This window comes from Phyllostomus hastatus, unplaced genomic scaffold (assembly GCF_019186645.2).
Source record: "Phyllostomus hastatus isolate PE091 unplaced genomic scaffold, TTU_PhHast_1.1 phas_contig_37, whole genome shotgun sequence".
In the NCBI taxonomy this organism is placed as follows: Eukaryota; Metazoa; Chordata; class Mammalia; order Chiroptera; family Phyllostomidae; genus Phyllostomus; species Phyllostomus hastatus.
This window is the reverse complement of record NW_025333867.1, coordinates 6,472,069-6,495,887: the sequence shown is the minus strand read 5'-3', so window position 1 is coordinate 6,495,887 and position 23,819 is coordinate 6,472,069. Positions and strand designations below refer to the sequence as shown.

Below are 23,819 nucleotides of genomic sequence, written 5' to 3'. Positions count from 1 at the left end.
GAGGGTTTATCTCAGTTTTCCTACCCTCATCTTTCAATAGCCTCTATATATTTGCAATGTGGAGCAAGTGGTCTCTCCTAGCATTTTCACCTGTGTTTAACAACTCAATCTATAATCCAGAATGGTTTCTAGTTTTTCTCATTCTCCTACTCTGCCCTCAGTATTCAGTAGATCTTGTGCCTTATGTTTTTGGCACAGGCAGTCTCTCAACTTTCTTGTCTCATTCCCCATCTTTCTTGTGAGTACTCACTGAAGGCCCATGGAGAAGAATTGGTGGTTGAATGCAGACCCTTTTCTTTTTTTTAATATATATTTTTATTTTTTATCTGACCCTTTTCTTTTTTGTTTTTCTTTCCTTTCTTTTCCTTTCTTCCCCTCCCTTCCCCTCCCCTCCCCTCCTCTTCCCTTTTCCCTTCTTTTCTCTTTTCCTTTCTCTTGTCTGATGCTCCAAGTGTTTCTAAATCTTGTTGCCAGCCCACTCCTGGTCTTAAAAATTAGAGAACAGTTGTGTCTATCTTACCTATGTCTATGCTAAGCTTCTGTCTCCTCCCACTGCTTTGCTGAAGATAAAAGCAGCCATGAGTCTCCATTTTCCTAGGAAATAATCATAATTCTCTGTATTTTATTTATGTTTATTATGAGCTCAGCTCTCAAATATGCTTTAGAAACCTGTGATTTGTAGATTACCCAAGTTTGTTTTATTTTTAGGGCAGAAAGGACATTTTCTGGTGACTTTTTATGTCTTATGTAGAAGCAAAAGTCTGTCTTGGCTATATCTTCAAAATTTCCTTTTCCTTTAATTTTCTCTTTTCCAAACTATTATTTCAACTCACACTCAGTTTAATAACAAACTAACACAATTTCTTGACCATATACCCTTTTTTTCTTACTGAACATAAATATTTATTCTTTTCATCCCTAATCAATAAGAATAATATCCTCATGGTTTCTCCATTTATTTTCCCTTAATTTTTTTTCAACCCAATAATATTTAGTTTCTAATATAGTTGCTACTAAGAATAGTCCTGTTTCTGTGACTGATGATTGCCAAATCACTTTTCTTTTTAAATATTTTTTATTGATTATGCTATTACAGTTGTCCCATTTTCCCCCTTCACTCCCCTCCACCCTGCACACCCCCTCCCACCCACATTCCCTTCCTTTAGTTCATGTCAATGTGTCATACTTATAACTTCTTTGGATTCTACATTTCCCATACTATTCCTACCCTTCCCCTGTCTATTTTCTACCTACCATCCATGTTACTTATTCTCAGTACCTTATCCCCTCTCTCCTTCTTCCACTCCCCTTTTGATAACCCTCCATGTGATCTCCATTTCTGTGGTTCTGTTCCTGTTTTAGTTGTTTGCTTAGCTTGTTTTTGTTTTTGTTTTAGGTGTGGTTGTTAATAATTGTGAGTTTGCTGGCATTTTACTGTACATGTTTTTTTATCTTCTTTTTCTTAGATAAGTCCCTTTAACATTTCATATAATAAGGGCTTGGTGATGATGAACTCCTTTAACTTGACCTTTTCTGAGAAGCACTTTATCTGCCCTTCCAATTCTAAATGAAAGCTTTGCTGGACAGAGCAGTCTTGGATGAAGGTCCTTGCCTTTCATGACTTGGAATACTTCTTTCCAGCCCCTTCTTGCCTGCAAGGTATCTTTTAGAAATCAGCTGACAGTCTGATGGGAACTTCTTTGTTGGTAACTGTCTCCTTGTCTCTTGCTGCTTCTAGGATTCTTTCCATTTTAATCTTGGGTAATGTAATTATGATGTGTTTTGGTGTGTTCAATTTGTATTTTATTTAACCCATTGCATTCCAAGTAGAAATTTCTACTTTCCTGAAACCCTCACATTGCTTGATTTTATGACCTCTCTTACACCTTTAAGTTCTTTTCAGTTTATCTTTAAAATGGTGTTTTTGTTGGAGCTCTTTCTTATTTAGATTCTTTTCATGCTGTGGGTTATCTCATTCATGTTTTCAATAGCTTCAGCTTTTAACTGAAGCTTCAATTTATAAATCCAACCCAAATCTCTTTCCTGCTTTCCAGAGTTGTGTATTAAACTGCCTTGAAGACAGACCATTGGATGATGCTATTTCTTTCCTCCGTCTGATCTCAAACCTCCTCTTCTTGAATTCATTTCATTGGAATTATACCATCCTCTATGTGGTTATCCAAACTAGAAACCTGGAAGTCATCCTCAATTCTTATCTTCTCCTCAATCAAATAAGTTACCCAGTCCTCTTCATTTACCTCCCATGCATTTCTCTAATCTTGCTCCTCTTCATCCCCATTGTCACATCCCTGAAGTTACAATCCCTACCAATTGCCACTGTGACTCTACCTTCTTTACCCTTCTTTCTGAAGTTCAATCAGCCCTCCACACTGCTGCCAGAGATTCTTTTGGATATGATCTGATTGCCCCCCTTTTAAAATTTGTATTTTTTTTATTCATCCATACTACCCAGCACATAGAGACACTTAATAGTTTTGAAAGAATGAAAGGTAAAACTCAAAATTACATTGAAATATATTCAATACCTTTTGTTCTCTGATCCTTGTCAACTTTTCCAGCTTGACCTCCTACTTTTCTGCCATTTGCCCTTCATATGCTAGCAATGGCCAAATCTTTTATAGTTCTAGGACTAGATTTCCTTGCCATTGATCTGCTGTTTCCCTATTTTGAGACTTTTGCCTTGTTGCCTTTTCCCAGTAAAACTCAAGTGGTCCTTTCTTTTAGTTTGAAACTAAACTTTGTACATCTTCATTCTAGCAATTAATTAGCTGTTTGCTTATAGACTAGAGTCCCCAAAATGACACATTCCTATAAGGGGAACTGTCCTTTCTACTCATCTCAGCACCTAATAAATTGTTTGGTATATAATAAGTGTTCAAAAATAAAATAAAAAGAAAAGGGTTTGAATTCAAACCATGTTATGTTATACTAAACCAGGACCTGGTTGTGACATGTAAAAAGCCTGTGGGGTTGGCTTGTTTATTATTTATTAAAAATACATTTTCTTATTTGGAAGGAAATCATTTAAGATTGGAAACACCTTTAGCGAAACAGTGATAGGGGGTAGAAGATGTTAGAACATAATTTTTCTATTTCTATTTTCTGTTTCCATTGTGGAAGTATTAGAGAAAAGTAGTTGAAGACATTTTAAAAGCCTAGCTATAAAGTCAATGTTGAGTACAAATAGGAAGAAATCTCGTAGTCTCTCATGAATGTAGTTTAGGCAGCAAGAGGAAGATTTCCTGATTTCAGTGCTTGCCAGAAGGATTTGGACAGTCTAAGCCCAATTAACCCCTGGAGACCTTGTATGTAAAGAAAATTCAGGAATTAAAAGAGTTGAGAGAAAAGTCGAGCATATGTCAACAATAACACAGTAGCAGCTGACTTGATGAGATAAGGTACTTTCACAGTTCTTTAAATTTAGCTTTCTTTTATATGTTGATACATTTATGAAACAGAATAATCAGAGCCCAATAATTATTGGCCTTGTAAATTGCAAGCAGTAGTTCTGGTATGGCCTGTTTTCTTGGATATTATTGTTGTCCCATCTTCCTCTTTATCCATCTGCAGTGCACCACATGAGACCATGATAACAGAGGCATCCCAGGCTTGGTTTCTGGAAGAGAATGGCTCATATCTGGAGGCTGTCTTCATATTCTAGATTGAAGGCAGATATGAGTTAACAGGAAAACAGGAAAGCATGATATATTTAGATAAAACAATTAAAGACATTTAGGTTATTGTTTTCAAAAGTATAAGCCTGGCACATGAGCTCTCTGTCCTATAAAAACATAAGAAAAAATCACCAAATTACAAAATAATATACTTGACTGGGAAACCCGATATCTCTTGTTCCACTTGTGTGGAACAAGTTGTTCCACAAGCAAGTTGTTTGACCTTTCTGTAGCTGAAATTTCTGAAAAACAATAAGAATGATACTTGCCTTTCTTCCAAATGTTGTGAAAGACAAACTTAATAAAGTATCTAAAAGTGTTTTTGAATAATTTAAAATGCTACATATAAGTAAGTTACAATTGTACTATTTTCATTTTTACAGTCTAGGTTCTGGATCACCGAACTGTCCCTTAGGGGGAGTTCTTAGAATGACGTTTGGTTGTAGAGGTGAGGGCACAGGCTCTGGGACAGACGAGTTGGATTCCAGCTCTATTTCCTATTGCGTGACCTTAGGCACATTGTTTTTTCTGTCCTTTTTAAAAATTTGTTTTCAATCTATACAAAAGGAATATAAGAGCGTGCACCTCATAGGTCGGTGAGAAGTTTATATTAAAACAAAATATTAAATGAAATAATTCAGATAAACCTTTATTAGAGTATCTGGGTCATTTTAAGCATGAGATAAAGATTAGCTCTGAGAAATAAAATACCCCAACTACTCTGGAGGAATGGCTGGGACCTTGACAATGAGTTCTTCAAATAACTGTTGCTCTGGGGACTACAAATGCTGTAAAGCCAGTCAGTTTCTCCTTTTTCCTTGTTTGAGATTGGTAAATCCAAAGACTATACTTTCAGGGATCATTTCTATAGTTTGTTACTAGATAATTTTCTCTGAATGTGTAGAGCACCCGAAACCATGAGGAAGAGGCTCAGTGTTCTTTCCTGGGCATGAGGCTGGCTTTTGGGGTTGCTTTTGAAGCTGTCAATAACTACTGATGATCATTCTTCTTTTCCTTTGGAAGAGTAAGAGGGAGAGAACGCACTCTGAGTGGTAAAGCAAAAAAAAAAGGAAGATCCATAAGAAGTCCTATTCAGATATGTTTTTGCAATAGTCTGTCATCTCTCAAGCCAAAAACACTGCCAAACTGTGAACATAATTGTTCCTCTGTCAGGAATAAACCAAAACGGATAAGTGGGCTAGCATGGTAAGATGTTCAGAGAGCAGTGTTGTTAGTAGTAAAGATTTCTTTCATTCGTTCATTCATTCATTCATTCATTCATTCATTCCCTTGTACTTATCTTACTAGGTACAATAAGGAAAATAAATGCTAAAATAACAAAAATGGCTGGTATATATATATAGCTTTAGTCTTTTTATGTATGTATATATGTAGACTTTTACATATGTATATGTGTATTTATATGTGTATATACATGTAACTATACACATCTGTAAATGTATATGTATACAAAGTCTGATATTCTATGGTGCTACAGATAATAATAATTATGTTTAATTATATTAGACATGGATATTTATTATTTAGCGTGTGCCATAACCTATTTTATGTCTTGACTGATGTATTGTTCACATTTTAAGTAATTTTATTGATTATGCTATTAAAGTTTTCCCAATTTTTTTCCCTTTATTCCCTCTCTGCTCTGCCCCCAAACCCTCCAGCATCTCCCACCTTAGTTCATGTTCATGGGTTGTACATATAAGTTCTCTGAGTCCTCTGTTTCCTATACCATTTTTATCTCTCCCTATTTTTTCTTAGATAAGTCCTTTAATATTTCATATAATAATGACTTGGTGATGATGAACTCCTTTAACTTGACCTTATCTGGGAAGCACTTTATCTGCCACTCCATTCTAAATGAAAGCTTTGCTAGATAGAGCAATCTTGGATGTAGGTCCTTGCCTTTCATGACTTGGAATACTTCTTTCCAGCCCCTTCTTGCCTATAAGGTCTCTTTTGAGAAATCAGCTGACAGCCTTATGGGTACTCCTTTGAAGGTAACTCTCTCCTTTCTTCTTGCTTCTTTTAGGATTCTCTCTTTGTCTTGGGTAACTTAGTGATGATGTACCCTGGTGTGTTCCTCTTTGGGTCCAAATTCTTTGGGACACTCTGGGCTTCCTGGACTTACTGGAAGTCTATGTCTTTTGCCAGATTGGGGAAGTTCTCCCTCATTATTTGTTCAAATAAGTTTTCAATTTCTTCCTGCTGTTCTCCTTCTGGCACCCCTATAATTCGGATATTGGAATGTTTCAGGTTGTTCCAGAGAATCCTCAGCTTCTCTTCATTTTTTTGATTCTTGTTTCTTCATTCTGTTCTGGTTGAATGTTTATTTCTTCCTTTTTGAGGAAGAAATTACTGATTTGAGTCCTGGTTTCCTTCCTGTCACAATTGGTTCCCTGAATATTTTGCTTTATTTCATTTTGGGTATCTTTCATTTGCTCTTTTATTTTTTGACCAAGCTCAATCAGTTCTGTGAGCATTTTGATTAACAGGGCTTTAAATTCTCCATCAGATAGGTTAGCTATCTCCTCATCACTTAGATCTCTTTCTGAAGTTTTGCTCTGTTCTTTCATTTGGGCCATATATCTTCATCTTGGTGGACCTGATAAATTGTAAGGCTGCAGGGCCTTAGGTATTCATGTGGGCAGAGCAACCCTCTTTGCTTTGCCTCTGAGGAGGGGCCAGAGAGGGAACAGTGCAGATTGCCTGGTTGTCTCTTGCACACTTCTCAACGAACTCTCAGGTGAGAGTGGGAGTTTCTTCTACCACGGCAACTGCTGTAGTTCACAGCCACTTCTGAGTCTCAGTTTCCCCTAACTCAGTCCCTCCCACGCAGCCCTCAACCTCACCACAGCCAGGCCCCCTGGCCTGGTCTGCTGCCTTGTCTTGATTTTTCTGAGCCGCTCTTGAGATCCTCCACCCTACTGGTTTGGTTGTTCTGGTTGATTTTTTCTTTAATTCCTTGGTTGTTGGAGTTCCATGCAGTTTGATTTTCTGGCACTTTTGGTTGTTTATTGATTTTAGATTAGTTGTTATCCTCCTTTTTGTTGTGTGAGGAAACAAAGGGTTTCTACCTGTGCCTCCATCTTGGCCAGAACTCTATTGTTCACATTTTAAGATAGATAAGTATTACCACCTCCACTTTACAAATGAAGAAACAAAGACTCAAGAGACATTAAGTAATTGTCTAAGGTCACAACTGGGAAGAACAGATCAGAATGTGAATAATTCTGATTGACTTAGCTGTAGTGCCCACACTATGAAGCAATAGAACTAATCTCAGTAGTTAGAGAAAGGTAAACGATGAAACAAATTCATACTGATATACAGCAGAATAATAGAATATTTGATAAACTGAAATCTCAATCAAGTGAAACTTCTGACAGTTTAACAAGTGAAGATTAATGATGTGGGAGAATCTGAAGTATTGTTTTAAATGTTAATGTACTCAGTGTCCCAAAATAATGATTGGTTAAGTTGAATTATTTATTCCTGAAAAAATACACAAATATGGATATTCTATTTCCCATGATTCTATGGCTCTAAGTCAAATGGGATTATCACATAGAGAATTAAAACCAAAAGAATGCATTGAAGTATACCTTACATGATAATTACATGATAATTTTGTTTTAATACTTTCAGTTTAGATTATTCTAATATACATGCCCAAGTATGTAAGGTTTAAGGAAATGTGAGGGTTGATGGGAAAACATGAGACCATGCTATAAGTTAATGAGTGGCCATTCACAATTATAGCCATTGAAAGACAACCTATTCAATGGCCTGGAGAAAAATACCAATTAAGAAGAGAAAACAAAAAATAGTTTGTCAAATATTTTTTGGAATCCCAAATATGTAGCACATTTTGGAAGATATTGCCTTTTTATGAAATGAATATATAAAGCTTAGAATTAAGCATCTGGAGCTTAGGTGAAATTTATAAAAAGGAGAAATAAAATAGTGCCAGAGCTGTAGAACTGTGGCATGTGGCAGCATAGAATATGGATTTCTCTTCTTGTAGAGTAGATGTCCCACTGCAGTTAAGTTACAAGAAATCACAATACTAGAGCCATTCAAGACCTTTGGTAACTGCCCTCACGTGAGACCTTTTGAAATACCACTCAAGGCCAGCTTTAATCGGTTTATTTGCTTCAAGGTCCAACACTCAGTACTTTGTCAAACAGTGAATAGATCGTGAAATTGTAAATGAATAAATAAATAAATGAATGATTTTAGGTTTCTAAAATCTGTATGTGATGATTTTTCTTATTCATGTTTCAGTTGCCCTGTACTTTCACCTGATTGGACACCATAGGTTGGGTGTTTAATCTCTTAACTCCTCCCTGGGCTCCAACCTGAGATTATGTTGGTTGATTTAGTCCTGGATCAGTTGCCTTTGCTGGATTGGCCTCAGCTTCCTGAGCACAAGGACTCTGTGGGGGAGGGGTGAGCAACCCCCAGCCCCCCCTACTCTGCACCTAAATATTATACTTAAATTCCAGGAGCAGTAATACTCACCTTTTGTAAGAATTAAAAATATGTATTTTAACTGTTATTAAAGCAGCTTTTCAGCTTTTCTTGTGGAGCATGCTCCTATTCCTTACCTTCTCTTTCTTCCTTTTCCCTAAATGTCGTTTTTCTTCCTTTAGCAGGCTGCATGATCATAGAATCCTATAAAATTTTAAATGATTTGAGGTATCATCATTTTTGTCATTAAAATATAATTTTAAATGACTGATTGCTGAATGATGGGAGTTAGAAATGCAGAAGCAGGAATTTTAAGAATAAGAAAAGGTAGACAGGTTGTAGAGGAAAAAAAAAGACAGATTCTGATGTGAAGCCCATGTATATGCATTTGTGAAGCCCCCTGAAATTACCTCAGAAGATACTGTTTTCCTGAAAATTTTAACTATAAAAGAGATACATAACTATATGATCATTTCAGGATGTCTCCCTAGGTGATTAAATACATTTTGACATAAATACATTCTTTTAAATGTAAAAATGTATTTCCTTGCTGAACAGTTGTGAACATATCAAAATGTCCCTTACTAAAGAACTTCAATGCCAACCAGATTACAAGTGTAAAACATAAGTTACTTTAACAGAATCTTAGCCACTCTCCCTGGCTCCAGTTTATTTCAGAATTTGTGTTTAAGGTATAACTCTGCTAATTTCATTTCCTCAGTCAAAAACCTTCACTAGCTTCTCACAGGTGTTCCTTGCTGAGGTAACTTTAATATTTTTATGTTTTTTATTTTTGAGGGAAGCATCATAGTACAATGGATAAACTTGGGTTTATGGTCAGAGAGTAACAGATTCAAGTAGACTCTGAATCTTATGCCATATTGAGTCTCAGAATCAATTAAGGTCTCAGAGAATTCATTTTCAATAAAATGGTGGTAATTATTATCAGATAATGTTGACACTATTATGTGAAATTAAATAGAATTCCAATAATTTCTATTGAAATAAAAAGATTGACTATTAAAGCACATAATAACAATACAGTATCTTTATAAGTCAGGAAGTCCTATTAGATCCTATATCTTGTTGGATTATTCAAATGTATTTTTTGACAAACTTAAGCACAATTTTCTTATAGAAAAGACTTTTTCTTGTATCTCTTATATAATGAGAACTTAGAAATATATATTAAGTTAATGTTACAGAAACAGTAATTAAGCACCTACAATGTAAAATTCATTTTTTGTGTGAACTAAAGGGATTGAAAGATCAAAATGTGTGTGTGTGTGTATATACACAATATGTCATTATTATTTAAAGTGACTCTTATTTATTTGGTGTAGATGCCAGAGGGTCCATTTAAGATGTTATGTGGTTCTATTATTTATAAATAATCTCCATCTATGATTTCAAAGAATGTGTTTTCACTCCTCTATTCATCTTGCCCCACGTTTTAGTTCTGATACTTCACTTAATGCCTCTCCATCTTTGAAACTTCTGAAGGATTCTCCTAGCTCTATGTTAAAACCCTAAGTAGGCATGCTATCTGATGCAGACGTCAGCCCGCAGTGTCCGCGTCATTATGGATTAAGTGAGACATTCACATAGCCTACCAAGTCTGGTGGAGGAAAAGGGACAGCATGGCTTTTCTCTCAAGGGGAGTAAAAGCCATGACCTCTGCCATGACAGGCCTTTATTGGGTTTCTCCACTCATTACATGATGGTCCTCATTTACTTTGCACAGATTCGCTTTAGGTGGTTACCTTTTACAGAAAACAAAGGAGCCAATGCTGCTAATCACATCACAGAAGAGGGATATTTGCAAATGAAAAGGCAAAAGTGGTTGAACCGGTTACACTCATCCTTGGAAGGTTTAGCATGGATTTTAGGAAGTTGCTTTGCAGTAAATGTCCTCAATTCAGGGTGAGGGTGTTTTAGCAAAAAGCAAGACTCATAGTGGCCTAGGTACATTGCAGGCCTGATTCCCCACGGGAGAACCTATCTGTGGACATAGGTCCTGTGCATCTCTGAGTGGTAGCTGGACCCACGCCACGCAGAATGGTCTCCTACACTATCCAAGTTGGACTATTAGCCTGTTTATCCCCAATGAAAATCAGGCTTCTCTTCAGGCTAATGATTGAAAGAATCATTAATGAAAGTAATATAAAGTATTAAGGAAATCTTGAGATAAGTGATCTCAAGGTAAAGAGGAAGACAGATAAAAGTTCCAACAAAATAACCCATGTGTTTGAAAATCCTGACAAATATCATAATCCTAAAGAAAAAATCTGTAAATATAAAAGAGCCCCACCCCACATCGCTCTTTCCCAAATTATATTTAGTAGCTTTATTTCAGAAAATACACTTCTTTTGTAGTGCAAAATACCATTTAGTAAATGGCTTTTTGATATTTAAAATGTATTTTTTTCCTGTTGCTGCTACCTACTTAGCTTCAATACCCATAAGGTAATTAGTGTAAATTAAAATTTATATCACCAACTTTGAGATTTGTTAATGTGAACAAAGAAAATTTATACAATGTGGTGAATAGTTCAAACTTAAAATCCTTTCTATATTTTTAGAAATATACTCCTCTAAAAGATTTCTCACAAGTTCATAGATGTTTTGAGAAAGGAAGCTTAAACCTTGCATCTTTGCTTTTTTTAAAAAATTAGGTAAAAAATTATTAGCTACGATTCAATCTCACTTTACCGTTCAATAAGTCTTCAGAGATATGCTAGGGTGATGAAGAGCTTTTAAAGTATTATTGTGACCACACTGACAATGTTTTACTTCTGTTTAATTTTCCATTTCTTTCACAAGAATCTAATATCTATGAAGAAGTTTTAATTGGAGAGTATAAATAGGAGACTGATATCTAATCCTTCCCTTTTGAAATTCATATTTAAAAATATGTATTATTAAGTGCACTAACAGTTTCTGCAGCTACATTTTCCCTCTCTTGGTTCAATTCAATAAAGAGAACTAATGCAGCAGGATTATTTCGAGAAATAGGAAAAAAAAGAATTATGTGTTTAAGGAATTATGCATAAAGTGAAGATAATGAACTTAGGATAATATTTATGAAGTAATATTATTTGGGAATCTTTGACTCAACATCCTACTCTGAGAATCTCAAGCTTTTAAAAAATATTTTAAAACTTGGAGTCAGAAATAAAATATGAAAACATTTTCTTATGGTTCCAGTCTCCTGGCTAGTTCTAGCAGTGCCCTGTGAAGGAGGTCACTGTGGTTGCCTTACTAACAGTTATTTTCTTTTTTCTTCCTTTTTCATTTTGAGAGAGATAGATAGAGAGATATCAACTGATTACCTTTTCATACATGCCCCCACAACTGAGGATAGAATCCGTGCAACCTGGATATGTACCCTGACCTGGAATTGAACCTGAGAACTTTTGGTCTACCAGATGATGCTCCAACAAACTGAGCCACACTGTCCAGGACACTAGTGGCTATTTTTTTTATGGCAACTTCACAATAAGAAACTGTTGGAATTCTCAGTGAGCTCATAAATGATTATGTTAGTGTTCTAAGAGACATGTAGAATCAACCAAAAAATAAATAAATAAATAAACTTCATTATGCCATTAAAAAATAAGAACATAGCCAAAGTCATCGATATAGTTAATAAAATCCACCATAATTCCTTAATTATATCTAATATCTGGTTTGTACTTCAGTTCACCAATTATTCTTCAAATGTCCTTTACTATGGAGTTGTCTAACCCAGGACCCATTCAGAACCATACATTGCATCTGGTCTTCTGTCCTGTAAGTCAAGCCCGACAACTGACTGGCCATATGATCATAGACATTCTATAGGCAAATGTGTTTTATTGCTTCTTCCTGCTGATATTAGCCTGTTCTCTTATTCTCTGCATTTCTGATAATAGGGAGGTTGATCTAAAAGTGGTAATTGAATTCAAGAAAAATATTTTTGACTGGAATACATCAGGGTCAATATTGTATACTCCATATTTTGATACACCAAGAGATAAATAATATCTGATTGCTGCAAAATTTATGATGCTAAAATTGATCATTAGTTTAAGGCAGAAATTTTCAAAAAGTGTGCCACAAGAATTTTTAAAACATGCAATACCTGACTATTCAGTCAGGGGTACTGACCTCTTTTCTCTTAATCTGTCAAATTAAAAAATGACAAAAATGTCAAATAAAAAAAAAGTCAACACAACAATAGTCAACACAATCCAGTATGAATGAATCAAAATTATACTTATTTTTCATTAGATCAGCAAAAATATATTTTTTGGTGTGCTGCAGAACTTTAGTAGTTAGTTTATGTGTGCCATGAGATGAAAGAGGTTGAAAACCACTGGCTTAAGGTGCTGGTAACTTGATCCATCCATTGCTTCCCCCTTGAGACCAAAAAAAAAAAAATAAATCCATGTCAAATCACTTTAGTATCAAATGATATTCACTTCCTTATTGATTATTCACTTTTTAGGGTTATTATATCAATTGGTAACCTTTCCCTGAAGCAATAACTTTATTAAGTATCACAAAATTATGTATTTCTATTCTACCATTTAACCTAAATTTATTAGGTATAATTCTTTGGTAAAGTAGAACTTTCCTTGACTGACTGTAGTTATTTTGTTACCCTAAGATAGTTTTTACTAAAAAATACAGGATACGTGTAGGAACAGTTTTCATGGCACTTCCAAGGATAATTATAGTCTTACCTATGATTTTAGACTTTTGACTTCTTATTTCAGTGACCTATTTATATTTCAATCATCATAGTAGAATTACTAAATCATACATGCATGTTCTTGATACTGAAAAATTCTGCACACTGGTATTTATGTCTATAATTTTTATGAAAACTGAGAGAAAATTAAAATAGCAATATCACCAGAGAGAGAACACTTATTTTTTTAATAATTTTATTTTAATTATTGTTCAAGTACAATTTTCTACTTTTTACTGCCATCCCAGCCCATCCCCCTAATTTTTGTCCATGTGTCCTTTTTTTAAAAAAATTTTATTTTAATCATTGTTCAAGTACAGTTTTCTCCCACTTACTCCCATTCCAGCCCACCCACCCAACCCTCACCTCTTCCCCCCATTACCCCCCACCCCTAGTTTTTGTCCATGTGTCCTCCAAATTTGTTCCTGTAAACCCTACCCATTCCCCCCTGAAATTCCTTCTTTGAGAGAGCACTTATACATAGAAATGTAGAAGATCATACATTTTCATGTAAGATTTTACTTAAATTTATTCCTTACATTGCTTGGCGTGGCTAATGCAAAATTTTAGTTTTTAGAAGAAAATTAAAAAGTTGACATTAGATTTAAATGCAATTTTAATATTATTGTTTAAATATATACCGAAGTTTATCAATTTGATATATGACATTCCAGTATAGAGATGATTTTTCACATAGATTAGGTAATTGTTATTTCTAATTATGTAGTTGCAGTTTGGAAATGATTTTTTATATGATATGTTTGAGCACTGTCTATTGTTATTTTTAAATAAACAGTTCAAATAATCTAATATATAAACATACAATATAAAACTCAGAATTCATTACTGTAGGAATGTGTGCTTTGGAAACAAACTCTTGAAGCTTGATCTAACCTTGCTATTACTCATTTTTCTCAATTGTAAAATGGGGATAATAATAGTATGTATCTGAAATAGTTAATGTGAGAATTCAGTGGATTGTTACATATAAATTCCCTATGTTACTGTCTTCTACATTATAGGTACTCAAGAATTATTAGCTAAAATTGAATTATAGCTTTTATTGCTTCTCTCTTTCCTGTGCTAACCATTACCACAGAGAAGAAGACCATAAGTTTGAGTATTAACATTCAAACAAAACATTCAATTGTAGATAAAAGAAAAAATAGGCATCCATACAACTTGCAGAATCAAGTTGGTTTTGTGACTTTTATTACTTATTTAAAAAGAGAGTTGAGAAACCAGATATAATTTTTAAAAATTTACAAATATTTATGGAATATCTAGCAATATTTGGAGTAATTATTCTGTGTTGTTTTTAAAAGTGAAAGTATCTAGAACAATCTTGCCTTCTTTGTGTAATTTTTTTCATACTTCTCTTAGAAGAGGTGGTTCAGGCTAGGAAAATCAAAGGGATACTTTTAGAAAATCAATATTTGAATCTGTAGTGATAGCTACTTAGGAATATTTTGAATTTTTTAGATGTTAGATGAATAAATAGATCATCACTATGTTAAAATCTGATTTATTAACAATATTTAATAAGAATTATTGTTATTAGTAAATATTGTTCTATGTAAAATCCCCAGTTGTAGCAAACTATCACTTATTTAAGCTAATAAAATATGGTAAGAAGTCTGACTTGCAAAATATTTTGAAATAATTTTTATACAAAAGAATATTTTTTATGTAAAAGAATATATAAGAATAAATCTGTATGATATAATTGTTGCATAGTAAAGTTTTGTGATAAAGTCTTCTTTTACTAAAGAGATACACTTTAATTAGTGACTGTTGCTTCTTATATACTTAATTTGAAAATAGTTGCTTCTGTGAGGAAATTCCTTCTCTTTGCAAACCATGTTTGCTGTGCTTGAACATCTTTTTAGAAAATTGTTGGTGCAAAGAAAAATTTCATAAGATTTAATAAGCTTTTATTATTTAGCTATTTCTATTCATTCCCATATAAATCCACTGATCTAAGCCTTAGTTATTATCACAAAGATAATAGTTATGGGCTAATAATAGAAAATATGTGGGGTCAAGTGAGTGAGAAAACTGTCACCGATGAATGGAACCTATAGGGAGCCAGTGTGATTACATGAAGTACCAGTAACACAGGTTAAGAATTAAGCTTTAGAACCACAGAGAGCTAGCTCCAGACTCTACCTCATACTGTAATCTCAGGCAATAGTTTTCAGCTCTCTAGGCCTTAATTTACCTATCAGTAAAATAAATATGACATTAATAGCATATTCATCATAGAGCCATTGTTGGATTAAATGATGTAATGCCTACAAAAATGCCCAGAAATATCTTTCAGGGTTGCTTCATTAATTTCCATCAGCTAATTTCCATCTTGGTGGTGACAGCCAAAAGGTCTGACCTCTTCTCTTATGGTCAGACTCATGGGCCTCACACCTGCTTGCCATTGCCATGTGGGTGTCACAGAAACAGCTCAGATTTAGCATGTCTCATATGTAACCTTAAATTTTGTTCCTCATAATCCTGTTTGCATGACTTACTCTCTTTCCTATCTCAGTAAATGGTACCACAGTTCACCAATATATGTAGGCCAGAAACTTGAAATTCATCTTTGGTTCTTTATTTTCTCTCATCTTCCTCATCTAACTAATCAGTAAAACTTTATAGTTCGGTCAAGTGGTTCACACTTCAGCGTGCTCTACAAGCCCTCTTCGCTCCTTTGTAAGCTTACTAGTCCACATCTACTGTGTTCTCTGCTACACAAGCTGAACTGTGAAGACATCAGTAGGACTCCTGTACCCTCTGGCTTCTGATTTCTTTTTATGAAAAGGGAGGCTTGATAAGGGTTAGGAGAAAGGGAAGAGAGAAGCCATGTGATAGATCCTCCTCCCAGTGAGGTTAAGTCTGCCGCGTTCAGCTGCCTCTATCCCTCCACCCAATGTCACTGTTCTACTCAAGGTTGAAGACTCTACCTGACTGTCTCCCTTTCCAGGGTCTGGTGACTACTCTGTCTCCTATCCCTTCAAGACTAGGAGTAGAAACAGCCTACTTCTAAACTCACAGCTTTGTAATAATCCTTTTGTAAATAAATCTACCTCCTGGAACCATCTACTTTTGAGATTTCCTGTTTCTACTGGAATCTTCATTGATGCAGATACTGAACTTGGGCTTTCTCTGTGATTAACTGTAACTAAGCACCATTTTATTCTAATTGGTAACATCACACCCACAGTGTTGGTATGTGGGGTAATGTGGAGCATGATCTCTTCTCAGAGAAACCTGACCTAACCTCTCAGTTGCTGAATTCCTTCTCTAACTTCTGCAACTCCTACAGGATTTCTACTTTGGAGAGGAAGGGTTGGGATGAGGAAAAAGAGTCACAATATGTATACAATTAACTGGTTCCTTCTCTTACTTTTACCTTCTCATTTTCAAGCCACTGGAAACAAAAGCAGGAAGAGTCCCCACTTTTTTCTTTCTGGTTGTGACTTCTTTCTAATGTCCTCCACACTCAGAAGACATTTCTTTTCTCTGATTATCTGGAGCTATAATAGCTGGATTTTGCTAAGAAATGTGATTTATAAGAGAAAGGAATAAATAAACATGCATTTAATATTTTTAAAATGTCATCACTAGTTATTTATAAATCAGATGATATCACTCATTGTCTTAAAGCCTTTACAGATTTCCCAATTGTGTGTAACATGTACACTTGTTAACATTACCTGCAGGTCCAGTGGGATCAGGCTCTTGCTTATATTTCCAACCCAAATTCCCAATATTCTCACCTGATAGTAGTACTTAAGTTACAGTGATCTTCTTTCAGGTGTTTTTTTCCTTAATATGCAAAAGTGTCCTAATTCAGAACCTTTGCACATGCTGTTCTCAGCCTGGAATAATCAATTTCTACCACTTTCTGCATGGCTAAACTGTTCTTTTCTTCTGCTCTCATTTTAAATTTCGCTGTCTTTTCTTACCACCTTCCCTACAAAACTGTCCCTAAAATTGTTCTCTACAGTATTTCTTGGATTGTTTCCTCCATTGTGATTATTGTACTTGCCATTGTCTTATTCATGTCTCAAGTTTATTTGTTTTATTTATCACCAGATAAGTGATAAAATTTCAAGTTTATTTATTTATTTGTCCAGCAGAAGGAAGGCTTTTCATGTCAGGTATGGTCATCTTTTTGTATGGTCACCATTGAATTCCTGGCTTCTAGCACAGTGTTTGGTATAAAGCAAACCCACAATGTCTAAGACTTGTAGAATGAGAATGAATGAAATATAATACGTAGTATGGAATAAGTATTCAATAAATCTGGATTTGCATTGCTGCAATGAAATTAAAACCAGAAAAGCCAATACTGGTGCTGCCTGTTACCTACCAGACCCCATAAGGAGAGACAGGGATTGAATATTCTTGGGTGCTTTATTGAAATGGCCAGCAATCTGAGAAGACAGCAGGTTTGTACCCTAAGAGATCATCTTAAATTCCATTTTCAACTGACTCTTCTTATAAGAAGAAGAAAAGTGTAGTTAAGGGGATTAGAATTCAGGGAAAAAGTTAATCAAATAAAAAGCTGCAGCATTCTTTCATGTGTCCTGGGTGTGGTCTTTATCTGTGTCCTGGGGGTGGGCATCTCACCCTGGAATGCAACGGCTCAGATACCATCTTGATTGCTTGCAGTCCTCCTGAGGCACAAAAGTGGAATTGCTTATGGTCTCCTGGAGTCAGGGTGGGTTATACCTTCAGTTCCTGAAACACTAGCTTTTTACATGCATTGATTACTAAACTTATTAGCTATTACCTGAAACTAAATTGTTTCCCAACATTTGAGCCCCCCATCAAAATCTTACTCTAATTAAATTGTGATAAACTTGAAGATATCTACTGAATAGAATAAGACTTTTATTTGATCTCATACCTATTTTAGAGGCCCTGTTAGCAGAGTCCTATTAAGAAATTTATTTAGCCAAGCCAAGCACACTATATAACATGACATCTATTGCTGGCATGACCTTGGCAAGTTTTCTCCTCTATGTCAATATGTCTTCTGGATTTTCTATATATTTTTTTCATGGATACATATAGAGTTTTCTAATTGAAATATTTCATCTCTCACCCTGGGATAAACAAACTGCCCTATGTGAGCAGCATATGGAAATGTCACAGGTGGGCACAGGTAACCAGATTCTTGGTGATCACGGATGAAGAATTGAACTGAACACACAGAGTTTATAGCAGAAAGAGAGTGAGAAGATTTGTTAATCGATAGCATACTCCACAGAACATGGGAGCAGCCCAACTCCAAGCAGAGACTGACCTCAGGGGCTGCAGGGATTCTATTCTTATAGGGCAGATATTTCCTGGCTAGTTTTGGTGGGCTTTTATTGCGCATGTACAAGTAGTTATATTACTTTAAAGCTACTGCACATGTGGTCTCCTATGATTTTCTTTGACTGGCCACTGGGGAAGGGTGCCCAAAATGTTAATTTATTATAATTCTATTATAATGAAGCAGGAGTCAGGTAGTATCTTCTGTGCAGGTGCATTCATGATTCACCAAGATTCAGCACTTTTCCAGAAATCAAGAACAAGCAGTCTTAGAACAGGGTCTCTGTCCTATATGGATATCTTTTATCTTAGGCCTGGGACATCTCTGGAGTTTCCTCCTTCCTGACTATCTCCTGCCTCAGAAAGGTCCACATGGTGAGAAACCATAGCTTCTGGCCAGTAGTTAGCAGGAAACTGAGGCCTGCTGACAAACATGTGGCTGAGCTTGGAAACAGATCCTTCAGCCTCAGTTGATCATTGAGATGACTGCAGTCCCAACTGAAAGTTTGATTGTAGCCTAATGGGAGACCATGGGCCAGGAAAACCCAGCTAACTGGCCTCTGGGCTTTTGATCCTCCAAAACTGTATGAGATAGTATTGTACAATTGTATTGTATGTTTGTTGTTTTAAGTGGGTTAAATTTTTGGATAATTTCTTATGGAGCAGCAGATAACTAATACAGATTTTGGGACCTGGAAGTACAGTGTTGACATAATAAAACATAAATGTGAGAGTGGCATTGGCACTGTGCTGTGGACTTTGAGGAGAGCACTGGTGAAGGATGAAGGACCTTGAAGATGTTACTAGAAACTTCATGATCTTTCAGAAGGATATGAAGTGAGGGCTTATAGGAAAATGTGGAAAATCTTATTGAAACTGGAGGAAGGGAAATCTTTATTAGGGAGCATCAGAGGGTTTAGCAAAACTATTGCCTATAGTTATGTGTAAAGTAGAAAATGTATCTAATGAATTTGTGTGATCCAGCTAAGGAGATTTCTAACCAGAGGGCTGTGGATGCTTCCTGGTTTCTTCTTCCTGCTTATTGTAAAATGTGAAGGGAGAGAGATAAATTAAAGGAAGTACTCTTAAAGTGAGTCATGACTTGATGGAGTTGAAAATTCTCGACCTTCTAAGGTGGTAGATTGTGCTAAAATGAAGAAATGGCTTCTGAACAAAGATCAAATGCCAGGAAAATATGGTTCAAGGTTGAAGCCAAGAGTGTGGCAGGCAAAATTTTTGTTAAGCCTTCAGCAATATCAAAGGTAATGCCTGAGAATATTATCCACTCCAACAAAAGGCATGCTAAAGAGATTAAGACTTTGTTTCACAGATCCTTCAAATTACCATAGGTTTTCTAGGGAGGTCATTATCCCTCATCTTGTCATTGATACAGAAGGTCATATCTGGAAGATATTTGTGGATTTGTTTTTTGTCTAATGAAGTGGACTGAAATAAAATTCAAAAAATGTGTACAAAGTTTTAAATGGAACAATAAAAGTAGAAGCATCACTTGCTTGGACCAAAAGGGCTAGATTGAAAGAACAAAATGAAAAGAGGCGTTTGGGTTTCCAAATTCTTCTGGCAGGAAGAAGCCTGGGAAAACTGCTTAGCTGAAAATATTTACTACTTTTCATTAAAAAGAAAGGAAGATTCAGAATGTGGAGCCAAGAGTCCAGAAGACAGAGTGGAGAGCCTTGGAGGGTTATTCTCAGACCTTGAGACTTAATCAACGAACTGCCAACATTTGCTTGTCTGTATTTCATACTTGCTATGGACCCATGATTCCGGCTTCCTGTTATTCAAAACTCTGTGTAGTTTCCATCCCCCACTGTACCACGGTTGATCTGTGTGACCAATATAGTGCAACAGAAATGATGGTATGTTATTGCTAACATTAGGTTATAAAGAAGTGCAGCTTTCAACCTCAGTTCTTTCCCTCCCTCTCTCTTTCTCTCTCTTGCTCTCTCATCCATCCTCTTATTATTCACCTTCACTAAATACACTGGTACTTGCTTATATGATACATTTTCAGAACATCTGGAGGAATATTATTAATAAGATTACTATACATTATAGTTTGCATGGGACAGTCCTGAGTTATACCTATTGTTCTAGAATAATCGAATTTCTCCCTTTACTCCCAATATATCCTGTATTGGATGATGAATTATATGTGATCACAATTATTATTAACATCTTTAGGATTCAACACATCCAGCCACATGTCCATTTACATTTTGTTAAACTGTACCATTGTATGGGATGTTTAAATGTGTATAAGGTGGAGCATGGTAGAATAGAGAGAGAAAAAGAGGCAAAAAAGTTATATTGACATCCACTAAATATTTCTCTTTCTTTCTAAATGGTGTTTACTATTTTCTCTACCTTTCTGGCTAAAAAGTAACTGAGCAGAGTGAGAAAAGTCAGATTAAATAATCATGTGGCTGCTAAAGATAATTCCAATGTTCTAATTTTTCCTAGAGCCTTAACCTTTAAAAGTCAGCATATCCTGGTTTTAGAAAAGCCAACTTTTACCAAAACATTTTAAGTGTGTTTTGAATCAACTTTATTTTATTTCTGTTTTTTTTTTCATGCAGGATTTTAAATTTGAAGGCGAAGAACTCAATCAGTACATCCCAATGTCATGTTTGAAGACCAACAAAATATTTGAGAAGTAGGTTCTTTAATGGTAGATTTAAGGTATTTTTTTGTTTTGTTTGATTGCTATGGATTAAATATAGGCCAGTTATAGGCGATAGTCACTCCCTAGTTTGACTCACCTCAAGGGTCAAGTTTGTGGGAACCATGACCTTATTTACTCCTGGGATATATTTCCCTTCATCCATATACGAGGTCTGTCCAGAATGTATCCAGCCATGTACTCTGAAAAATAGAAACATTTATTGGAGAAGAAAAAAATAGAAGAAGCACTGTACATGGGATGATGATGCCTCAGTTGCCTTCAAAGTAGGAGCCTTGAGACCTCATACAGTTCTCCCAATCATCATCAGCTACCCCATCATATTTTCCTGAACCTCATCAATAGTCTGAAATCTCTTCCTCTTCAATGGTGATTTTATTTAAGTTTTGGGAAAAGTTGCAAGGCACCAAATTTGGGCTATAGTGGGTCTGAGTCACTTGGGTGATTTGATGTTTTACCAAAAAACTCTGCATGAGACATGATGCATGAACAGGTGCATTGTTGGGATGAAGCTGCCAATCACCAATTGCCCATAGCTGCAGACTCCTGAATTATCCAAATAGTTTCCTGGAGAAATGTTCAAATTAATGCAAAATGTGATGCAGATTCATTGTTCTACTCACTCAGTCATTTTGAATAGGATGGCCACACAGTACATACACTCACTCAATGGTGTCTACCGCCCCCACTGACTAGCACAGTAAAGTCATCATTGTTCATGCATGTGCATTCCAGTCCATTCTCCTTCACTGCCAGGTTATATTGATGTCATGCAGACTATTCTTGTTATATTAACAATGGTTAGGCTTTTTCTGGACAGACCTCATATGAGAGTTTAGGGATGGGATATTGTAGTAATGGGAATATAACTGGGAATCATGTATTATTTATCTCTGAACAAAATACCTGAGTTCTTGGTCTAGTGTAGGACCTTCCAAGATCTGGTTGTGGTAGTTGATATTCCTCTATCCCAGTATGGCAGATGCAGTAGTATTGGCATGGGTGCAGAAGGATTCTCATATCAGATGGTCTGACTTTGAACCTCAGGCTTTATTTACTCTTTATGACTATGTGAGCTCAAACAAGTTGTTGAACATGCCTTACACTCAGTTTTTCTTCTTTGCAAGAATAATACCTTGTTGAATTATTTTAAGGGTTAATTGAAATAATAAATATAATGTATTTAAAAGTTTGCCTGAGTATGTCAAGCACTCAATAAATACTGGTTAATATTGTCCCTTGGGATTTCTCAGCAGGGATCAATTTTTTCCTAGGAGATATTTGGCAATGTATGAAGACATTTTGAGTGTCCTGACTGGAAGAGACATAGGGGAAGAACAGGGGAAAATCTGTTAATGGCATCTAGTTGGCAGAGGCCAGAGATCTTACTAAATATTCTGCAAAAGAGAGACCAGCCCCTACAATGAAAAATTATGTGGTTTTAAATGTCAATAGTGCAGAGGTTGAGAAACCCTGTTGTCCATTGGTGCTCTCTATTCATTGTCATTTTGCTTAACTTGTAATCCTACTAGCAGTGAAAGTTAAGGGATTAGCCGGAATGGAACCTGGCTCTCCATGAAGATTATTCAGCACTTGAGAGAGTGGACTATTTGGACAGGATTATATATTGCTGAGGTGTCATTCTAATGCTCAAGCTAGTGAGATGTAGAATTAGCATGCCTCCCATACCCCAACATTTCTAATGCTAGGATTTATACCAGGAAGATGGCCAGGGAGGTCCATAGGACATTATAGGCAAGAGAGCTAATTATTGGCTAATTTACAACAGTGAAAACTGGAAGTAACCTAAATATCCACAATAAGGGATTATTTAAATAAATTATAGTTTAACCTTAAATTAAATACTAGGTCATCACTAAAGGTTATGCTATAGAAAATAATTAATTTCATTGAAAATGTCCATAGTGTACAAAGTAAAAAATACAGATTTCAAAATAATAATTATAACATCCGCCTCATTTTGTAAGAGACAAAAAAGTGTATCTAGCTACCCAGCTATGAAGAATAACTATATAAGTGCTGTATGGAAGGAGAAAAACAATACTAATAATATGCCATAGGATGAAATTCCAAAGTGAGCTGAGGTCTGGCCTGGCTGCTGGTCTAGAGTCCAGCTGCCCCATGGGGACACCAAGCGCCCAGTTTGTCTCTAGTACTGGGTGTGTTCTGCTCCTTTAGACTAATGAAGGTATTTCCATAACATCTTTAATTACAAAAAACTGGAATTTCAACAAAAGATCTTGTCTCCCCCTCCCCCTTAGGAGGAATATAGCACTTAATTATTAAGTTTTTAGGATATTTCATGAGTGCCTTACAATTCTTGCCAAGGGAACGAAGAAAGAAACTGAGGAAACCACCTCACTATGGTTAACATAACATGTTTATGTTTACTAATGAAATCTGTTTACCTTCATAACTGTATAATAGGACCATTAAAGACAATAGATACAGTAGTTTAAAAGTAATAAAATTTACAACAAAGTGTATTTAATTTGAAATTGAATTGCTAGCAAATGGGTGTCCTAATGAACCCTTGTATCAATGTAGCTTTAACCAAATTAAGGAAAATCATTTCTATTACAGGAAACTAAATCAGCTGTGAGATCCAAAAAGGCCATTCCTCTGGTGGGGGTGCAGTCATTGTTACAGATGGCCCCACTCATGGAATTAAGCCGAAGTCAGGAGAAGTAAAATAAAAGATCCTTCTTAATTCAACAGAATTTGGGAAAGCAGGCAAATGCTTTTTGGTTTTGTTAGGCTAAAAAACAAACAAAAAATTTGAAATAAACAAACCTCAAATAAAGAAAAAAAAAAGCCTAAGAACATAGTAAAGGTAGAAATAGACCTTGATCTCTAG

General features: G+C 35.5%; 1 protein-coding gene and 1 non-coding gene across 2 annotated transcripts in view; both read left to right on the top strand.

Moving 5' to 3' along the window:
• Positions 1–23,819, top strand: part of LOC123820735 — a 203,964-nt gene that overhangs the window by 69,490 nt on the left and 110,655 nt on the right. The gene's annotated exons all lie outside the window — the stretch shown is intronic.
• On the top strand, positions 4,536–4,749 carry LOC123820825. The gene has a single exon (XR_006786029.1). It is a non-coding gene; the product is annotated as a small nucleolar RNA U3 (small nucleolar RNA).